General features: G+C 37.1%; 1 pseudogene; it reads left to right on the top strand.

Moving 5' to 3' along the window:
- Positions 1-8,563: 8,563 nt before the first annotated feature.
- On the top strand, positions 8,564-19,646 carry LOC124973056 (A-kinase anchor protein 11-like; annotated as a pseudogene).
- Positions 19,647-22,455: the final 2,809 nt, after the last annotated feature.

Genomic DNA, 22,455 nt, shown 5'->3' on the forward strand with positions numbered 1-22,455 from the left:
GGCATTTTCATTATAATGTGCCTTGGTGTAGATCTGTTGTGATTCTGTGCATTTGGTGTTCTGTAAGCCTCTTGTATTTGATTTTCCATTTCATTCTTCAGGTTTGTAAAATTTTCTGATATTATTTCATTGAATAGGTTGTTCATTCCTTTGGTTTGTATCTCTGTGCCTTCTTCAATCCCAACAATTCTTAAATTTGGTCTTTTCATGATGTCCCATAGTTCCTGGAGATTCTGTTCATGATTTCTTACCATCTTCTCTGTTTGGGCGACTTTATTTTCAAGATTAAATATTTTGTCTTCATTGTCTGAGGTTCTGTCTTCCAAGTGGTCTAGTCTTTTGGAGATGCTTTCCATTGAGTTTTTTATTTGGTTTATTGTCTCCTTCATTTCAAGGATTTCCATTTTTTTTTTTTTGAGAATCTCTATCTCTTTGTTGAAATGATCTTTTCCTTCCTGCAGGTGCTCTTTCGACTTATTGGTTTATCATTCATTGCCTGCATTTGCTCTCTTATCTCATCCTTTGCTTCATGAATCATCTTAATCATGTATAATCTGAAGTCCTTTTCTGACATTTCTTCTAACATGCTGTCATTAGATTCTATTAATATAGAATCTCGATTTGTTTGGATCATTTTCTTCCCTTGTTTTTTCATGTTGTTCATGTATCTTCCCCTCTAGCAGTGCAGATCTGGGGTATTGCAGATTTCCCCCTATAGGCTTACAGTGGCCCTACAGGTTTCCAAAACCCTTTCTTTAAGGGGAGATCAATATTAGCAGTGCCTAAATCAGACACTATGCAATTCTAGACCAAATAGCCCCTATGGGGATTATAACAAAATTGTCATAATAACAAAATGAGTTCAAATATTATCTTCGGTGAAACAAACAGGTTTGCAATAAGGTCTACAGTTTCTAATGGAGGACAAAGCAGATGCAGATGGATGTAGAATGTGGCTGTTAATGGGATAAGAAAAGAATATACAGAAGTTCTAGAAAATAGAAAGGGTGAGAGTGTAATCAAAAGAAATCGGATGTTAGCTTGCAATAAAGGGAGAAAGAGACTCTGAGGGAACAGGTAAATAAAAGGAAAAGAAAGAAGAAAAGTAAAGAAATAAAAACTTAAATTTTTTTTCAAAAGCAGTAAAAAGAAAATCTACTCTATAACAGTCATATACTAATGAATCCCCCCAGTGTTCAGTAGCCTGATGCATGAGAGGTACCTGACAATGAGCTTCAAGCCTCCAGCAGGCATCGCATGGTGGGATTTGCCCCACCCAAGATCGGAGCTGTGGCTTCCAGGATTATCCAAGATGGCTGCTCTGGCTTCAAAATGTGTTGGCAAATGGGGAGCTGCAGCTCAGGGATGGACGTGGTCAGCTGGAGGTCCTGGAGATGGGATGCAGTTGGTCTGGTAGGGGTCCTGAAGGTCCGGTGTGTTTGGTTTGCTGGTGGGATCCTGGAGGCCAGGTGCAATCAGTCAGTCTCGGGTCCTGGTGATAGGGCACAGTCAGTTGGTCTTAGGGTCCTGGTGGCAGGGAGCTGTCAGTCGATGTGAGGGCCCCAGAGGCAGGGAGTGATCAGTCAGACTGAGGGATCCTGCAGGTACTGTAACAGTGAACTTCCAGGCAGCAGCAGGCAGCTGGTGCTCCACTGGTGGTTGGCGATCAGTTTGCTGACTGTTGTGGGACCATAGGGAGGTGAACCTTGAGCGTTGGGGGATGGATAGGAGTAAGGCAGGTAACGGACAGGCGAGAGGAAGGCAAATGGCGGATGATAGATGCCTGACAGTGAGTAATCTGCTCTCAGAAAAGGGCGTCGATATGCTGGCAGACTGCAGGTCATCACAGCAGACAAATGGGTAAATAGCAGGGGGGATCGATAAGCAGCAAAAACTACCTCACTGAGAAACAGATATCCTCTGCTTGAAAACGGCGTTACGGAGCGACATGGAACACAGTCTCCCTCCTGTCCGCCATCTTGGATCTCCCTCCCAGCCCCCTCCTTTTAAATCATTTTTTTGAGACAGGGTCATGCTAATTTTCTCAGGGTGACCCTGAACTTGTCAACCTCCTGCTTCAACCTCTGAGTAACAGGAATCATATGTCTGTGTTACTCCAACTGTCTTTTGGTTTCCTTTCTGACCTGATGATTACTGACCTGGATGGAGAGAAATATGTAATCATGCAAAGACACTTCTTAGAATCAGTTGATTGAAAAGGTTCCAGTGGTGATGGCTAGCAGCTTCCATGATCAATTGTTTATTCCTCAAGGGTCAGCCCGCCATGCATTTAGAAGTTCAGCACTTTGAAATGATAATTTTCTGGAAAATAGTGTGTGAGACTATCACCTATGTTATGATTTCAATGTGGTTTGCTCCTCAGTTGTCCATGTGTTGGAAGCTTGGTCTTTTGGGGGAGATCTGTGAGGTGATAGTACATTGAAGGGGTGGAGTATAATGGGTCATATAGGGAATTGCCCTAGAAATACACTGAGTTAGTTTTCATGTGACCCCTTGGTAAGATCTAAAAAATGTTAATTCTTGAAATCCTTTGTTATTATTAGTGAGTGATTATAAAATCTTAGCCTGACCCCTCCCAGCTCTTTGACTTTCTGTTTGGGGATGTAATTTCTTTTCCTAAACAGGGTACTACCATTGCCATCTGCCATGATGTGATGCAGCCAAGAAAGAAAGCCTTCACTATAAGTGAACTGATGCCAGCACTGTGCAGTTGAATATTCAAAACTGTGGGTTTAATAAAGCTCTTTTCTTTATAAAGTTAACCTATCTAAGGCATTTTGTTATGGTAATGAAAACCTGAGTAATCCAGCTGGTAATGGTGCATTTAACATGGAATACCTGGTTGGGGGATGAGCTAAAATTCCTGAGTATCATCTAGAAGAAAATATCATGGCTTCCAATGCAACATTTTATTTTATGTGGTCATTAGCTTTTTTAAAATATAAAATTATATGTCTAAGATGAGATTTAAACTACTAAAATAAGTTAAATTCCTCCTGCAGGGCTTTCCATCCATGTCTATTCTTTATGGGTTGCCAGAGTAATAATTTCTCAGTTTGGTGCAACTCCTTTCAACTGTTTATGTATAAACAAAGACAGTATGTTTGCCCGGGCTTAAGAACTCCAGAATTCTCTTGAAATTAACTGATGGGAATGATGAAAGTCAGAATCTTATTGAATAAAGAGGTGAAATAAAATGATGATGGGACAAAAGGTAAATGAACATTTTATGTTCTTTGACTCCTTCTGATCATGGATATTATAAATACAGAATATTGTTTTGTCAACTGTAACAGCTACTTAGCTCCTGTTAGATTGTTGATCAGGTTATGTTTGACAGTCGTTTTCCCTAGCTTTGTATTTTTCAAACAAGTAATAGAGGATTTGAATGTTTTTCTAATAGGCCTCAAAAATTAGGTTTTAGGTGTTTATGTACTATGCTACTTCTTTTGAGAGTGGTATTTATGTGCTGTCTAGATTTGATCCAGTGTGACTTAGATTTTTTTTTAAAGAGGTCTTATGCTTACCCATTTATGAACCACTGTGATTATCTTTTGATCCCTTATATTGTAGTAGATGTTGTAAACCTAGCAAATGTAAGGTCATTTATTTGGTTTTTGATGTTTTCCCCTACAATAGCAGTAGGAATTCACTGTAGAAAGACTTTAAACTATGAGGAAGAGACAGATTATCAGCAGTGTTACCACCCAGTGGTCATATATCCTTTAATTCTAATTGTTTTAATGAATTCATCAACATGAAAAAACCTGGCTTTAAGTCCTGCTGCCAAATAAGAAGTAGAGTTAGTGATAGAACTATGAAAAATATGACTGAATATTGAAGGCCTAGGAATTGCACTTTAGTATCCCAGGTTGTGATAAAGCTTTGACTTAACATGTCAGGGAATTTTTGCACATAAATGACTGACCACTTGGTCCTGTTCTGGACTGTGGAACAACTATTTTTGTTGTTTAGGTATCTGGTATCCTTTAAAGGTGTGAGACAGGTCTTGTTGGGCTGCTAAAAGTAAGGGTGTCACAGCAGGATTCTTCCATTCTGGAGGCTCCAAGTTCTTTGATGCAATTGTTGGGATGTTATGAAATATTGGAGGTGTCATTTAGCCTCCTGGTTCTCATGTTGTATGTGTCAACCAGTGGAGGATTTGCATGCCTTTGAATGGATTTCTCTTCCACAGCTACACATGGATTCTTGTAATACACAGGTTTGTCATGGGGATGGGTCTGATGCACTGTTTATATCTGAGCATCACGTCTGAAAATGAGCATGATATACATGCTAGTTTCATTCAGTATCTCTGCAGGGAGAAAGAATACACTCAAACAATGATCACAGCTTACAGAAAAATATTTACCATGTGTAAATAAAATGTATTAAATGATCTCAAGAACACCACAAAATAAGGGACTATGTGGGTAAGCTAAGTTTCATCAAGACTGCATACACTTGTGTCTCCTGTGCAAACTATTGTTGCACATAATTTAATGTTCTTATTTCCAATTCCAGTGATTTCACATATATGAGAATGGTGATTTCCAAAGAGTGATAATGAAATCTGTAAGCAAGTAATTATCACTATTATTGCTTTCCAGAGTGACTCTGAGCAACATGCAGAGGTGTGTGCTTTTTGTGGACATGCAGAAGGTAAGAACCACATAGGATCCAAAGTACATTGCAGAGAATATTACCAAAAATATGGGCACTAGTATATAGTAAATGCTCAAACACTGTATCTGTTACCTAGCTATTGAACAAAAGGGAAGGTGTGGAGTGGCATATCGTATTAGGTTTTAGCCACAGGCTTAATTGTGGGTATTGCTAAAGAAGAGAATGGTGAATTTCCTTTAAGATATGCTTTTATCTCAGGTAAATTGGAAATAAGAAAAGGAGAGAAAAAAGAGAGTAGGAAGACTGAGAACTGCAGTAAGTACACAGAGTCAAAAAGGAAAAAGAATCAGTGGTTCTCAGGAGAGGTTGGGAAATTGAAGCCCCACATGAGAAGGGAAAGGAGCAGTTTTTTTCACACTGCGGGAAGAACTTGTGAGTTTCAGGTTCTCAAGATGAATGAAAGGGAACATAGTTCTGTCCCAAACTTGGTGAGTTTTTCACAGTTGGAAATGGATTGAGGCATGAAGACCTGATCCACAATGCTAAGTTCGTTGACCAACAATGAGTGGGAATATATAAAATTTAATGATTGCAACATGGTGCCACTCTCTATGACAAAAAAATATATGGTAGAAATAGCAACTGGAAAAATAGAAATACATATGAGTAGTCAAGGGGAATCTACCAAATCCACAGGTATCTAAAATTCACTTTGGAAAGATTACATATCCTTCAAAATTTAATTTGAGGGAACCTCCAAGGAAGGAATCCAGAGCTGCATTCTCAATAACATAGATGAATTGGAAGCTCACAAATTTCATACTGGAACTGTGAACTGGAATCATCTCTGGAGACCATGTTCCAAAGCTTCTGACCCAGCAGGTCCTGGCTTCAACATGTCCAATACATTCTACGGTGATTCCATTAATCTTGGTCCACAGAAAACACCATTTGTTGCCAGAGAACGGATGTCCTTTTGGGAAATACACAAGAATATCTCCAGGTTCCTACAGTTCAGGACACAAACACAACAAGTGCAAACATAAATCTGACTTTCATTCTGAGCAGGTCTCTTGAGAACTGAGAGTGACTCAGAAGATGAGATGGCAAAAGTATATGACTAAGATATATTTGTTAGTTTGGCAGGCAAGAAGGACTGGCAAAAAGCCATACAAAGAATGAAAGATGCAAAGACACAAGCTCCAACCTCAGATTTTCCTTTGGAAAACCTGAAAGGGAGGGGAAATGAGAGAGGAACCAGGAATTATGATAAAATGGGGAAAATGTTCCTCAGCTCTTTTCACTTTGTCTGCTTTCAAATGCATATCTGGTGCAGAGATGATTATTACCCATGGGGACTGCAAGAATCAGGGCAACCCACCGATCCCAATTTGTCCCCTCCTTATATAGTAGGTGCACAATGTGTGAGGATTCCATATGTGTCATTGAGGTGAGCAAACTTGGATTTTTGAAACATTTGTTGTTTAAAAGAAGGCTAATTTTCCTTTGGTACTCTTCTTATTTTCATCTTTATTGTTTTGTTTCCATCAGTACTTTATTGGTGTGCTGTTGGAAAACCAGGTCTTTGGCATGCCAGAATAACAGGATATTAGTGAGATATCTTTGGAACTCAAGGAAGCAAATGTGATCACCTGAGAGACTTGAACAAATACATGAAATACCACTCCAGATTCATTTTTAACTAGAAGCCAATAAGCAGGTTATTCCTAAAACACAATCACTGTTACTCTTAGTGAATTTACAATTTACTATGAAATATAAGAGTTTATTGATATCTGATAATTTTTCAAGCTTTCAGAATACTTTTTTGGACTGCTTTTCTGAACACTTTATGCATTATTAAACTGTTTTTTCACAGATATGAGACCACACACTTCACATAAAAGAGCAACAAGAAACTTGATGGTGGTGAAATGGGGACACAGGAAAAGGAGATGCATCTGTTGCCAGCATGGGTATGAACAAACACAAACAACCGAATGTGTATTAGCAGTTATTCTAAACACATATCTAAGCTGAGTAGCTCAGAAAACTGTCTCAGATGAATAAACAATTGAACCTTCCCCTTGAATCTCATCACAACTTTGGACTTAGTAATTACAAGGCAAATGACAAACAGGAAATGTACTTATCATAAAATAGATTAAATAATTCTGAGAAGATTCCCTCAAGATGCCAGTTGCCACATTTTCGTACTCCTTTGACATTGATCTTCTCTGGGTCCCTCTTTCCTCCTCTGAATACAGATCAATCTTCTCTCCAGCATTCTCTATCTTGCCATTGGTATATATGCTAATATCTTTGTGTTAATGGTCATTGCAGGCTGTTTTTTAACCATTGGATACTTCACTGCAAATTTTTCAAAATGTCTCTGCCTGACTCTGATTCACAACAATTGAATCTTGTGACTTTTTTCAACACATATAATTTATTTATTGCTTTCCTATAAATTGTATCTCTTTTTTTATTTTTTAAATTTTATTTTATTTATTTTTTATTGTAAACAAATGGGATACATGTTGTTTCTCTGTTTGTACATGCTGTAAAGGCATACCATTTGTGTAATCATAAATTTACATAGGGTAATGTTGTTTGATTCATTCTGTTATTTTTTCCTTTCCCTGCACCCCTCCCACCCTCTTTTCCCTCTATACAGTCCTTCCTTCCTCCATTCTTGCCCCCTCCCTAACCCTAACTCTAACCCTAACACTAACCCCTCCCACCCCCCATTATGTGTCATCATCCACTTAATAGCGATATCATTTGTCCTTTGGTTTTTTGAGATTGGATTATGTCACTTTGCATGATATTCTCCAATTTCATCCATTTGCCTGCAAATGCCATAATTGAATTGAAGGTCTGGTATTCATAATTCATAATTCAATTGAAGGTCTGGTATTGCAATATCCCCGGTTTCATTCTTCCTGCTAAGGATCGCTTTACCTATTCTGGGTTTCCTATTCTTTCAGATACATTTCATGATTGCTTGCTCTATTTCTGTAAGGTACATCATTGGGATTTTAATTGTAATTGCATTGAATCTGTATAGCACTTTGGTAGTATGGCCATTTTGACAATATTAATTCTGCCTCTCCAAGAACATGGGAGATCTTTCCATCTTCTAAGGTCTTCCTCAATTTCTTTCTTCAATGTTGTGAAGTTTTCATTGTAGAGATCTTTTACCTCTTTTGTGGGACTGATTCCCAAGTAGTTTATTTTGGTTTTTTTTGAGGCTATTGCAAATGGAGTTGTTTTCCTCATTTCCTTTCAGATGATTCATTGCTTGTGTATAAAAATGCTTTAGATTTATGCATGTTGGTTTTATAGCCTGATATTTTGCTAAATTCATTGATGAGGTCTATAAATTTTCTGGAGGAGTTTTTTGGATCCTCTAAATGTAGAATCATGTCATCAGCAAATAGTGACAGTTTAAGTTCCTCTTTTCCTATTCATATCCCTTTAATTTCTTTAGTCTGTCTAATTTCTCTTGCTAGAGTTTCAAGGGCAATGTTGAACAGAAGTGGTGAAAGAGGACATCCCTGTCTTGTTCTGGTTTTTAAAGGGACTGGTTTCAGTTTTTCTCCATTAAGAATAATATTGGGGCCACGAGCTTGGAAGGGGAAGGGCCAGGGGCTGGTGCAGGTGGGGGCACCTACTGCTCGCTCGACTCACACCACTGGTCATTTTGGGCTGGTGACATACCTGTTTGCTGCAGACGCTACTGCCACCAAGTATACTCCCTGACCGGTGATTATTTCTCAATTGTTGAAGATGTGGGAGTTGCCTAGAATCCAGGACCAACAGTGAGAAATTTTCTAGCCTTCTCTGACCTCTGAACTCCAAGTGCGTTCTGTGAATTTACTGTTCAGTAATTACATATCATAGTCATACAGGTATGGCGACTTATCAATCTTTCAGAAACAGTCATATGAAGACTAGAGCATCTATCAGAAAGAGCTTCAGTGATGATGTGTTCCAGTCTGTAAAATCTATATTATAGAGTGACAAGGAACTATGCAGTATTTCAGGAGAGGACTGTTTACAGCAGGATGAACATGCCAGTTTAACTGAGGTCACATTTCTAGGATTTAATGAAGAAACAGATGCTGCTCATATGCAGGATTCAGCTGCAGTTTCTTTGGAACTTCCAGATCTTCTGAATTCACTTCACTTCTGCAGTCTAAATGAAAATGAAATTATTTGTATGAAGGATATAAATAAATCAACAGATGTAAGCAGTGGTCCTCTAAATCAGGAATAAACATTACTACACTGAGGAGCCAGTGTGATGCTGCTTCTCAGACTATTTCTGGTCACCACTTAGAAACCTCTGATTTAAAGATTATGGTTAGCTCTGGACAGCAGAAGTCATTGACTAAACCATCATCTTCTTTAGTAAGTGTTCTGGGACACAAAGAACCACCTTCTGTGAAAACTTCAGTCACAACATCAATTTCAGAGCCTTGGATCCAAAGAAGTTTCTACAGGTCATTTAATGCTTCAGACAAAGGTGGTGATACATAGAAAACATTTTTTTTCTTCTTCTCCTGCTTACTCATCTGAATTAGAGTGCTCAAGTCCAAGTCCTGTTATTTTCTTGGATGAACAGGGATATCAAAAAAGTTTAAAAGCAAAACTCGAGCTGCCTAAAATTTCTGTGATGAATGATGTAGACGATTCAGACTCAGAAATAAGTGAATTTTTCGATAGTTTTGATCAGTTTGATGAACTAGAACAAACTTCAGAGACTTATTGTGTATTTATAAAAAATCCTGTCATACGGAAGTCATCTCAGAAGAAAGGACACAAACATGAGTAGTCTTGTATGAATCCTCAGAAATTCAAGTTTGATCTTCCAGCTCTTCCAGCTAATGTTAGAAAGCCAACTCCTCATAAACCAGAATCTCCCTATGGTAACCTGTGTAATACTCCAGATTCTCCTCGCCCTGTCAAGGCATCAGGGAAAGATAGTGGTCTGTTTAGCCCTATTCAATCCTCTGCTTTTACTCCTCTATGAAGCTGTACTCCTGCTGAATGTTTTTGCCAAACAGATATTGGTGCAGATAGGATTCATGAAAGTCATGATTCTATTTATTACACCTATGAAGATTATGCAAATAACATTTCATGTGAAGTACTAGACTCAGTTCTTCAGGCCCAACATATACTGATGCAATGTCAAATATTTATTTATTTATTTATTTATTTATTTTTTAATTATTGGAAACAAATGGGATACTTGTTGTTTCTCTATTTGTACATGGAGTCAAGGCATACCCTTTGTGTAATCATAAATTTACATAGGGCAATATTGTTTGATTCATTCTGTTATTTTTTTCCCTTTCCCCCAACCCTCCCACCTCTCTTTTCCCTCTATACAGTCCTTCCTTCCTCCATTCTTACCACTCTCCTTATACCTAACCCTAAATCTAACCCTACCTTAATACTAACCCCTCTCACCCCCCATTATATGTCCTCATCCGCTTATCAGTGAGATCATTCTTCCTTTAGTTTTTGAGATTGGCTTATCTCACTTAGTATTATATTCTCCAATTTCATCCATTTTACTGCAAATGCCATAATTTTATCATTCTTCATGGCAGAGTAATATTCCATTGTATATATATACCACAGATTCTTTATCCATTCATCAACTGAAGGGCATCTAGTTTGGTTCCACAATCTGGCTATGGTGAATTGAGCAGCAGTGAACATTGATGTGGCTGTATCTCTGTAGTATGCTGATTTTATGTCTTTTGGGTATAGGCCAAGGAGTGGGATAGCTGGGTCAAATGGTGGTTCCATTCCAAGCTTTCTGAGGAATCTCCATACTGCTTTCCAGAGTGGCTGCACTAATTTGCAACCCCACCAGCAATGTATGAGTGTACCTTTTTCCCCACATCCTCTCCAACACCTATTGTTGCTTGTGTTCTTGATAAACGCCATTCTTATTGGGGTGAAATGAAATCTTAGGGTAGTTTTGATTTGCATTTCTCTTATTACTAGAGATGTTGAACATTTTTCAAATATCTGTTGATTGCTTGTATATCTTCTTCTGTGAGGTGTCTGTTCATTTCCTTAGTCCATCTGTTGATTGGGTTATTTGCATTCTTGGTGTAGAGTTCTTTGAGTTCTTTATATATTCTGGAAATTAGCGCTCTATCTAAAGTATGAGTGGCAAAGATATTCTCCCACTCTGTAGGCTCTCTCTTCACATTGCTGATAGTTTCCTTTGCTGAGAGAAAGCTTTTTAGTTTGAATCTATCCCAGTTGTTGATTCTTGCTTTTATATCTTGTGCTATGGTAGTCCTGTTAAGGAAGTCTGATCCTAAGCCAACAAGTTGAAGATTTGGACCTACTTTTTCTTCTATAAGATGAAGGGTCTCTGGTCTGATTCCAAGGTCCTTGATCCATTTTGAGTTGAGTTTTGTTCAGGGTGAGAAATAGGGGTTTAATTTCATTCTGTTGCATATGGTTTTCCAGTATTCCCAGCACCATTTGTTGAAGAGGCTATCTTTTCTCCATTGCATATTTTTGGCCCCTTTGTGTAGTATGAGAAAATTGTATTTATTTGGGTTTGTGTCCATGTCCTCTCTTCTGTACCAATGATCTACTTGCCTATTTTGGTACCAATACCATGCTGTTTTTGTTACTATTGATTTGTAATACATTTGAAGATCTGGTATTGCGATACCCCCTGCTTCCATCCTTCTACTGAGGATTTCTTTAGCTCTTCTGGGTTTTTTATTCTTCCAGATTAATTTCATAATTGCTTGCTCTATCTATACCGTACATCATTGGGATTTTAATTGTAATTGCATTGAATCTGTATAGCACTTTGGTAGTATGGCCTTTGACAATATTAATTCTGCCTATCCAAGAACATGGGAGATCTTTCCATCTTCTAAGGTTTTCTTTAATTTCTTTCTTTAGTGTTCTGTAGTTCTTATTGTAGAGGTCTTTCACCTCTTTTGTGAGATTGATTCCCAAGTATTTTATTTCTTTCGAGGCTATTGTGAATGGAGTTGTTTTCCTAATTTATCTTTCTGAAGATTCATCACTTATGTATAAATATGCATTGGATTTATGAGCATTGATCTTGTAACCTGCTACTTTACTGAATTCACTTATGAGTTCTAGAAGTTTTCTGGTGGAATTTCCTGGTTCCTCTAAATATATAATCATGTCACCAGCAAATAGGGATAGTTTGAGTTCTTCTTTTCCAATTCGTATCCCTTTAATTTCTTTGGTTTGTCTAATTGCTCTGACTAGATTCTCAAGGACAATGTTGAATAGAAGTGGTGAAAGAGGGCATCCCTGCCTTGTTCCAGTTTTTAGGGGGAATGCTTTCAGTTTTTCACCATTTAGAATGATATTGCCCATGGGCTTAGCGTAGATGGCCTTTACAATGTTAAGGAATGTTCCCACTACCCAAATTTTTTCTAGTGTTTTTAGCATGAAGGGATGCTGTATTTTATTGAATGCTTTTTCAGCATCTATTGAAATAATCATGTGATTCTTAACTTTAAGTCTGTTGATATGGTGAATGACATTTACTGATTTCTGGATGTTGAACCAACCTTGCATCCCTGGGATAAAACCCACTTGATCGTGGTGCACTATCTTTTTAATATATTTTTGTATGCGATTTGCTAAAATTTTGTGATGAGAATTTTTGTGTCAATGTTCATTAAGGATATTGGTCTGAAATTTTCTCTCCTCGATGTGTCTCTGTCTGGTTTAGGTATGAGGGCGATATTGGCTACATAGAATGAGTTTGGGAGGTTTCCCTCCTCTTCTGTTTCATGGAATACTTTGAGGAGTATTGGAATGAGGTCTTCTTTAAAGGTTTTGTAGAACTCGGCTAAAAACCCATCTGGTCCCGGACTTTTCTTTGTTGGTAGGCTTTTGATGACCTCTTCTATTTCATTGCTTCAAATTGATTTATTTAAGTTGTGTATGTCCTCCTCGTTGAGTTTAGGTAATTCATATGTCTCTAGAAACTTGTTGATTTCTTCGAGGTTTTCTGTTTTGTTGGAGTATAGATTTTCAAAATAGCTTCTAATTATGTTTTGTATTTCACTCGTGTCTGTTGTGATATTTCCTTGTTCATTCCGAATTTTAGTAATCTGAGTTTCCTCACTCTTTCTCTTTGTTATTGTGGCTAAGGGTTTATCAATTTTGTTTATTTTTTCAAAGAACCAACTGTTTATTTTGTTAATTTTTCTGATTGTTTCTTTTGTTTCAATTTCATTGATTTCAGCTCTGATTTTAACTATTTCCTGTCTTGTACTACTTTTGGTGTTGGTCTGCTCTTCTTTTTCTATGGCTTTGAGCTGTAGTGTTTAGTCGTTTATCTGTTGATTTCTACTTCTTTTGTTGAATGCGCCACATGAAATAAATCTTCCTCTAAGTACTGCTCTCATACTGTCCCAGAGATTTTGATATGATGTGTCTTTGTTCTCTTTTACTTCTAAAATTTTTTTATTTCCCTCTTGATGTCTTCTGTTATCCATTCATCATATAATAGTGTATTATTTAATCTCCAGGTATTGGAGAAGTTTCTGTTTTTTATTCTGTCATTTATTTCTAATTTCAATCCATTAGGGTCTGATAGAGTACAAGGTAGTATGTCTATCTTCTTGTATTTGCTAACAGTAACTTTGTGGCATAAAATATGGTCTATTTTAGTGAAGGATTCATGTGCTGCTGAGAAGAAAGTGTATTTGTTCTTTGTTGGATGGTATATTCTATATATGTCGGTTAAGTCTAACTTGTTGATTGTGTTATTGAGATCTATGGTTTCTTTATTCAATTTTTGTTTGAAGATCTATCCAGTGGTGAGAGAGCTGTGTTAAAATATCCTAGTATTATTTTGTTTTGGTCTATTTGATTTCTAAAATCGAGAAGGATTTGTTTGACGTACATGGATGAGCCAATGTTCGGGGCATAGATATTTATGATTGTTATATCTTGCTGATTTATGCTTCCCTTAAGCAGTATGTAATGTCCTTCTTTATCCCTTCTGACTAGTTTTGGCTTGAAGTCCACATTATCTGAAATGAGGATGGATACTCCAGCTTTTTTGCTGTGTCCGTGTGCATGGTATGTTTTTTTCCCATCCTTTCACCTTTAGTCTATGCGTATCTCTTTCTATGAGATGATCTCTTGCAGGCAGCATATTGTTGGATTTTTCCTTTTAATCCAATCTGCCACTCTATGTCTTTTGATTGGTGAGTTCAGGCGATTAACATTCAGGGTTATTATTGTGATATGATTTGTATTCCCAGTCATTTGACTCATTTTTGTTTTTTGACATGATTTGGTTTCTCCTTTATTTGGCTATTCCTTTAGGCTAGTTCCTCCCGTTGCTGATTTGCATCATTGTTTTTCATCTCTTCCTCATGGAATATTTTGCTGAGAATGTTCTGTATTGCCAGCTTTCTTTTTGTAAATTCCTTTAGCTTTTGTTTATCATGGAAGGATCTTATTTCGTCCTCAAATCTGAAAGTAAGTTTTGCTGTGTATAAGATTCTTGGTTGGCATCTGTTTTCTTTCAGGGCTTGGTAAATGTTGTTCCAGGCCCTTCTAGCTTTTAGGGTCTGGATTGAAAAATCTGCTGATATTCTTATTGGTTTCCCCCTGAATGTAATTTGATTCTTTTCTCTTGTGGCCTTTAAAATTCTGTCTTTATTTTGTATGTTAGGTATTTTCATAATAATGTGCCTTGGTGTGGGTCTGTTGTAATTTTGTATATTTGGAATTCTATAAGCCTCTTGTATCTATTTTTCCATTTCATTCTTCAGATTTGGGAAATTTTCTGATATTATTTCATTGAATAGATTGTTCATTCCTTTGGTTTGTTTCTCTAAGCCTTCCTCAATCCCAATAATTCTTGATTTTGGCCTTTTCATGATATCCCATAATTCTTATAGATTCTGTTCATGATTTCTTATCATCTTCTCTGTTTGGTCAACTTTGTTTTAAAGATTAAATATTTTGTCTTCAGTGTCTGAGGTTCTGTCTTCCAGGTGTTCTATCCTATTGGTTATGCTTTCTATGGAGTTTTTAACTTGGTTTATTGTCTCCTTCATTTCAAGGATTTCTGTTTTTTTTTTTTTCAGTATCTCTAATTCTTTATTGAAATGATCTCTTGTTTCCTGTATTTGCTCTTTTAACTGTTGATTGCTGCAATCATTTAATGCCTGCATTTGCTCTTTCATCTCCTCATTTGCTTCCCTGATTGTTTTAATTATGTACATTCTGAACTCCCTTTATGACATTTCTTCTGCTGTGCTCTCATTGGGTTTTATTGATATAGTATCTAGGTTTGTTTGGGACATTTTCTTCCCTTGTTTTCTCATATTGGTCAGATGTCAGTGGAACTCTGAGATATTGCAAATTTCCTCTATTGGCTTATAGTATCCCTGTAGATTTCCAGTGTATCAACTCCCAGCCTTCAATAGCCTGAAGTCTTAGAAGAACTTGATAATGCAGTGCTTCCAAAGAAAGCTGCCCCTAGCACGCTACTGGTTCCAGGACTTGGAGCTGGCTCTGTGCGGAAAGGCTCTCACTGGGGGGCCTACTCCGAGAAGCTGGCTGTGTGGGAGGAGCACACCGCCGGAGTGCGCAGGTCTACCTGGGGAAGACTCTAGCTTCCCTGCACTGCTCTGATAAGCTGTCCCTATCCATTCCTGCTGCCCAGGATGAGCTTCACCCAGTGGGGGAGACTCACCCCATGGCTCTATTTTAGTCTGAGTCTCTCAGTGCCTCCCCTTCTTGAATCCTGGATTCTGGAGTAACTGGAGATGCAGTCACCCTCTAGTCCACCATCGTGGATCCTGCCATATCAAATATTAATGGTACTAAAAGGGGAGAAAGTAAGACTGTGGCCTTTAAGCATCGAAGCCTTGATCATAACGGTAAACCTAAAAATAAATCTTCAATGATTAAAGATAGCATTCAGAAATTTGCAGCAGTTCTTGTAGAAAAAAGCTTTGGCAGTGCATTTAAAGACTTACAGAAAGGAGTCTCTTCGTGTAAGTGTATTGTGCCATTTAGCCATCATATTGACATATCTGTTTTGCAGATGGCATTTAATGAACTGAGAAGGCAACGTGCATTTTCTCTGAAAGAACGTGCCATTAGTGGGCTGGCCAGTTTTTTGGTAAATGAAGCCTTGTCAAATGCCTTAAATGATTTACAGTATGTAAAAAAGCAGTTGTTTACAAACACAGTTGCTAGGTTTGCTGCAGATCTTGCTGAAGAGCTTTGTTTTTGAAGAAATCATGGAAGTGCATCAGTTTTCATACTCTCCAACACCTGCATCTCCACAGTGTCAGTCATTTGACTTTGAAAACAAAATAGTGAAGTCATATGCAAAAGATTTGTCTGAGTCTGTAATACAGGAAGCATTCATTGAGCTCTCACAAGTTGATGTGTCTTTCACAACTAAGGCAGCAGTTAGTGTGTCTACAGGTAAGTATGTGAATGCAGAAAGTGTAGTACAATCAACACAGACCTTCACATTTTCCCCGTCTTTTAACAATGAAGCAATTATGGTGACAAAACCAGTGCAGGAATATAAAAAGGAGTATACAGTGCAGCAGGCCTTGTTTTGTACTTCAGGAATTGTCCTTGGCAGGAAGTGCCCTTCTCCCATATCATATTTCCTCTACCTTATATCAGGCAAAGTCTCAACTGTCATTTCATGACAGTAATTTAAATGGTGATTCTATACAAGCACATGTTACCCCAAAAAACAAAGAAGTAGCTTGCCTCAGAAATATTTGTTTACCTTCAGAACACAATCCAGATGACCAGAATGATTTTAAACCAACTCATAATGATGTTGAAATGCAAAGTTCCTCAAAATTATCAAGCGATCCTGTGATTATTACCAACTTCTCTGCAGCAATGGTGCATACAATAGTAAATGAAACTTTAGAGTCAATGACATCAATTGATGTTACAAAAATGATTGATGAACACACAGATTGTTTAACTAAAACAATGAATGGAAAAACCTCTCCTTTTTCCCAGTGTGATCAAGCAACCCAACAGTGTGAAGTTAGCAATAAGGACGTGTTTGCTGAACGATTGTCTAAATCTATTATTAAACATTCCATAGATAAAAGTAAAGCAGTGATCCCAAATGTAGATAAAAATTTAGTACATAAGGAAGACTTGTTTGTTCCAGGAGAAGAATCAAAGTCGACTTTGGCAAAGTTCCCCAAATTTCTTGAGGCTCAAGATCACTTAACTCACTGTTCAATTTCAGTTGGAAAGGATTGTGTTCCAGAATATAAAGATTATGTGACTGATGGATTTTCTGCAGAGACTCTACCACCTTGTCCAATATTGGCAAATCAGAAATCTGATTTGAAGGATCCTACTATGGATAAACCAGTAAAAAAGCATAATTTGAATAATACAGCACTTGAAACTTTGTCTTTTGGACAGGGAAGCCCTTTTCATAACTCATATACTTTCTCTTCTACAGTCCTTACCTATGCTGATGGTTTACATGTTAAAGATAAACAGAAAATCAGAGACAGAAATGTAACACCTGATACTCCTCCATCAACTCCTCTGTTACCATTTCAGGCTAGTTCTGAGTGGAATATCAAGAAGTTAACCAAAAAACCCAAGGGGGAATTAGCCAAAGAATTTGCACCGGCTACACCTCCTTCTACACCTCACAACTCATCTGTTTGTAATTTATCTGAAAATGAACAAAATACTATAGAAAAAGAACAGTTCATGTTGAAACTCATGAGATCTCTTTCAGAAGAAGTTGAAAGTAGTGAAGGTAAAGAGCATCCAGAAATGGATGTGAAGTCACAGTACTCAGGAAAGAAAGTCCAGTTTGCAGAAGCTTTAGCTACCCACATTATTTCCCTTGTAACTGAAATGGCAGCCTCTCACTTGGATCATAAAATAACTAAAGAACCTGAGGTTCAAAGCCCTTGCTTAAATTTGGGAAATCAACAAATAATATCACCTACTCTGTTAAGTCATTCAGATGCAAATTTACAGACCTGCAATTTTGCAGGTGATATGACAGCAGAAGTCATTGCAGAAGATGAGAAAATAGCAAAAGTTAGAAGCTGTGTACTTTTCAGGCAAAAGAAGAATAGTCATATTAATGGAGACCAAGATTATAGATTGGAAGAGAAGTTGGAAACTGAGGTATTAGCACACTCAAGAGAAGAGATTCATTTATTCTTTCATTGCCACCAACTTCTTGTATGCAAGGTCTGACATATAAGTATCCCAGCTGTGAAAGTGTGACAGATGAATATGTAGGTCATGTTATCCAAATACTGAAACAGGAAGGTGGCAATGGCAAGTTAATAATGGATCTGTATGCCAAAAGGCTTGCTTATCGATCTGTTAAGTCAAGATTAGATGAAGCGGTCAAGATAGCTAAAATGAAGTGCTACTCAAAAATGTTCCCTCTGTGGAAAAACAGCAACAAACTCTTAATATTCTCAAATAAAGAGAACCACCAAGAAGGAAATAAAAAACTACAAAGAAAAAGAAATGGATGTGACCTTTGTAAAAATCAAAGTTGTCAAAGGACACAGGATACATGTAGAAATGAGCACTCTGAACTGTGTAGTTTTTTGACCTCTCTTTCTCACACCATTACAAGAGATGTTAAAAAAGAGCTGATAGCACCTATGATTGACTTGCCAAAATCCTTAACAGATTCTTGCCTTTTTGAAAAATCCGGATGTATTGAAGATACTGAGTGTCTTACCAAACCAGAGTTTCCTAAGTCTCTTCAGCCTTCCTCACAAAATCATGGATTTGACCATAGTACAGGTAGCTTAAGTGGATATGGATGTGGAAAGAATGTTGTTCAAGCTATAGAACAGTATGCTAAAAATGTAGTAGATGATACTCTAGAGCTAAGTCTAGGATCCACAGTTTTCCAAGTGTCTGAGACAACAAGATCAGTGGATAGGATCACTTATGCAGAGAAGTTGTCACCTCTTATAAATCAAGCTTGCAGATATTGTGACCTTAAAGAACTCCATGATTGTACTGGAAATTCATCTCAGTACTTTTCCAAACAGGGTTCACATGCTATAAATAAGCCAGTTTCAAATACAAAATTTGGCAACATCTATCATAAATCTAGAATTTTTCATCTTGATGTCCCTCAAATTCATGTTAATCTTGATAAAAAGACAGTGCTTGCTGAGAATATAGTTGCTGAAGCTATTGAAAAAACATAGAGCTGAGCCATACCAGTTTGGCAGCTGATAGTGGCATTGGACAAGATGGCATTAGCTTTGCTGAAAGTCTTACCACAGAAATAATGATGTCAGACATGACGAATGTTGGACATGCTGTCAGCAGTTCAAAAGAAATAGGAGACTTTCAATCAATTGAGTCATTTGGTAGCCAGCAGATGAATCTCAGTATTGGTGATGACAGCACTGGATAGCTGGCCCAATTTCAGTTTTGAGGATGAACACCAAGATGAAAGCAGCAGTTTTTATCATCTGAGTGAAAGCAATGAAGATGAGAAAGATGAAGAGCATGAGGACATTGCAGAAGGTTTGTAGCAATATGGAAAGTTTCTACTTATTACAAACATTGACATGGAACCTTGCACAGTGGACCGCCAGTTAAGGATTATTATTCAGTGGCTTGTTGCTTCTGAGGCTGAAGTTGCAGAGATTTATTTTCATGATTCTTCAAAGAAAGACTTTGTATTACTTTCATAATGATTACAAGAAAAAGGATGGAAAGTGGGAGACCTCCTGCAGGCTGTGTTTAAATACTATGTAGTGGCGGAAAAGCCTTCCAGTGAGGAGAGATGCAAGACGCTATTTGATTGGCTCTTGGAAAATGCATAGAACAAACCCCAAAACAGTATATTTTATTATTTGTTTTGGGAGGGGAAGAAACACATAAACCTACGTAGGATAAAATTTTAGTAGTAAATATTAACATTCTAAGTAAATTGGGAAAAAAGTAAATGTAGCTTTTAAATGCTTTCTGTCCTCCCACAGTGTATATAGTTCATACTCTTGTAATCTCTGTCAAAATATTATCTTCACCTATTATTCTGTATGCTTGTGTAGTGTGTTAGGACTCTAAGAACATCAATGTATGTGAAGGAAGGTCTGATTGTGAGGTTTGCGGGGGCATTGTCTAACAGCATTCTTTTTGCATCATATAGTGCTACTTGAAACTACTAAGGTGGCTGAAGAGATGTTTTAGTGATAAAGAGAATTTTGCTCTTTGCAAACAAATGATATCTGAATAATAACTATCTGACAAATTGACCCTTTTAAAAAGAATTTCAAGGGCTGGGGAGATAGCTCAGTTGGTAAAGTGCTTGCCTTGCAAGCACAAGGCCCTGGGTTCGATCCCCAGCACCACAAAAAAAAATTTCAGTAGATTTGTAGGTTTTTGGTCCTGCTTTTTAAAAATCAGTTTTATTAACATAGTTTAGCTATTAGAAGTTTCTTGATTTCCCCAAACTTTAATTTCTTAGTAAAAGCTTAAGTGCTTTAGTTTTTGTAAACATAAAAAAATTAGTTTTCCCAGCCATTCATCAAATGCCATTATCTGCCATTGCTGCCAATTATTTTGGCATGAAGTGAGTGTCTGTGTGTGTGTTTAAAGGAGAACTTGAATCTTGCCAGTGGTATGTTTCCTCTTTTATTTTATTGTTTTGTAGTTAGAAACAAACTATTTAACATTTAAAAGGTGCTTTAAAATAAAATGGCTTTGAAGATTGAAAAAAATGATATTGGCCATGGACTTGGCATAAATAACCTTTACAATGTTCAGGTATGTTCCTACTATCCCTATTTTTTCTAGTGTTTTGATCATGAAGTGGTGTTGTATTTTGTCAAACGCTTTTTCTGCATCAATGGAAATAACCATATGATTCTTATCGTTAAGTCTATTGACATGATGGATTACGTTTATTGATTTACGGATGTTAAACCATCCTTGCATTCCAGGGATGAACCCCACTTGATCGTGGTGCACGATTTTCTTAATATGTTTTTGGATATGGTTTGCCAATATTTTGTTAAGGAAATTTGCATCTATATTCATCAAGGATATTGGTCTAAAATTTTCTTTCCTTGATGTGTCTTTTCCTGGTTTGGGTATGAGGTGATATTAGCTTCATAGAATGAGTTCGGTAGGATACCCTCCTTTTCTATTTCCTGGAATACTTTGAGAAGTATTGGAATGAGTTCTTCTTTGAAGGTCTTGTAGAACTCAGCTGAGAATCCATCTGGTCCTGGGCTTTCCTTGAATGTTACATTTTTTAATGGCTTCTTTTATTTCATTGCTTGATATTGATCTGTTTAAATTGTGTATGTCCTCCTGGTTCAGCTTGTGAGGAGCAAATGTCTCTAGAAATTTGTCAGTGCCTTCAGTAGTCTCTATTTTTTGGAATACAGATTTTCAAAGTAGCTTCTCATTATGTTCTGTATCTCAGTGCTGTCTGTCGTGATATTTCCTTTTGCATCATGTATTTTAGTAATTTGAGTCTTCTCTCTCCTTGTCTTTGTTACTGTGGCTAAGGGTTTGTTTACTTTCTCAAAGAACCAACTTTTACTTTGTCAATATTTGGAATAGTTTCTTTTGTTTCAATTTCATTGATTTCAGCTCTGATTTTAATTATTTCCTGACTTCTACTACTTTTGCTGTTATTCTGTTCTTCTTTTTCTAGGGCTTTGAGCTGTAATGTTAGGTCATTTAGTTTTTGACTTTTCATTCTTTTCTGGAATGCGCTCCATGCAATGGATTTTCCTCTTAGTACTGTTTTCATAGCGTCCCAGAGAATTTGATATGTTGTATCATTGACCTCATTAACCTCTAAGAATTTTTAAATCTCCTCCCTGATGTTTTTTTGTTATCCATGTTTCATTCAATAGCATATTATTTAGGATCCAGGTGTTGGAGTAATTTCTTTTTTTTATTTTGTCATTGATTTCTACACTCAGTCTATCATATCTTATGATCTGATAGAAGACAAGGCAGTATATCTATTTTTTTATTTGCATTTCCTAAGGGCTGCTTTGTGTCATAACACGGTCTATTTTCGAGAAGGTTCCATGTGCAGCTGAGAAGAAAGTGTATCTGCTCGCTGATGGACAGAATATTCTATATATGCCTATTAAGTCTAGGTTATTGATTGTGTTATTGAGTTCTATGGTTTCTTTGTTTCATTTTGTTTGGAAGATCTATCCAGTGGTGATAGCAGTGTGCTAAACTCACCCATAATTATTGTATTGTGATCTATTTGATTCCTGAAATTGAGAAGGATTTGTTTGATGTACAGAAATGCACCATTGTTTGGGGCATAAATATTTACTGTCATTATGTCTTCCTAATTTATGGTTCCCTTAAGCAATATGAAATGTCCTTCTTTATCCCTTCTGACTAACTTTGGCTTGAAGTCCACTTTATCTGATATAAGGATGGAAACCCCCACTTTTTTACTGAGTCCATGTCTTGGTAGGTTTTTTTCCCATTCTTTCACCTTTAGTCTGTGTGTGCCTTTTTCTATGAGATGAGTCTCTTGCAGGCATCATATTGTTGGGTCTTTCTTTTTAATTCATTCTGCCAGTCTATGTGTTTTGATTGATGAGTTTAGGCCATTAACGTTCAGGGTTATTATTAAGAGATGATTTGTATTTCCAGTCATTTGGGCTTATTTTTGGTTTTTAATTTGGCTTGGTGTCTCCTTTGAGTGGTTTTTCTCTAAGGTAGTTCCTGCATTTGCTGACCTACATTCTTGTT

The sequence above is a fragment of the Sciurus carolinensis genome, assembly GCF_902686445.1.
Source record: "Sciurus carolinensis chromosome 14 unlocalized genomic scaffold, mSciCar1.2 SUPER_4_x, whole genome shotgun sequence".
In the NCBI taxonomy this organism is placed as follows: Eukaryota; Metazoa; Chordata; class Mammalia; order Rodentia; family Sciuridae; genus Sciurus; species Sciurus carolinensis.